This window comes from Sesamum indicum, linkage group LG11 (genome assembly GCF_000512975.1).
Source record: "Sesamum indicum cultivar Zhongzhi No. 13 linkage group LG11, S_indicum_v1.0, whole genome shotgun sequence".
Taxonomy (NCBI): Eukaryota; Viridiplantae; Streptophyta; class Magnoliopsida; order Lamiales; family Pedaliaceae; genus Sesamum; species Sesamum indicum.
This window is the reverse complement of record NC_026155.1, coordinates 2,371,310-2,371,846: the sequence shown is the minus strand read 5'-3', so window position 1 is coordinate 2,371,846 and position 537 is coordinate 2,371,310.

Below are 537 nucleotides of genomic sequence, written 5' to 3'. Positions count from 1 at the left end.
TGCCATACCCAGCCCCATGAATTTGGATTCAGAAGAGTAATCTGCAGTACTGGAGATTTAGTTTGCATGTCCCGAACTACAGTCCTGAACGATAATTCATCTTCTGCACTGTCCAGCAACTGACTAGCAAACGTTATCTCGAGAGTGTATTCCTATTTGGAGGTGAAATTGATGCATCACTAGCCAATAAAAAATCAATAAGCCAATATTTTTAACAAGAAAAAAAAAAAGATGAGTTAAAGAAGAAATACAAAAAGTGTAGCACCCCCTTCGCTACAAGGGCTATATCTATCCTAAACGTCATACTTATAGCAATCCCTGTGTTTATAAATATAAATGCACATAATAATTTAATCCATATGAATACGTAACCCATACGTCATAACAACATAATCAACCCACAACATCATATATACAAATCAAACACCTCGAGTAGTCCACCACAGTTAAGATAGACAAACTAATGGAATACAATCAATTTAATTCCAACATAATCAACTTTATTACACCACATGACTATCTCATAATGTAATGAAA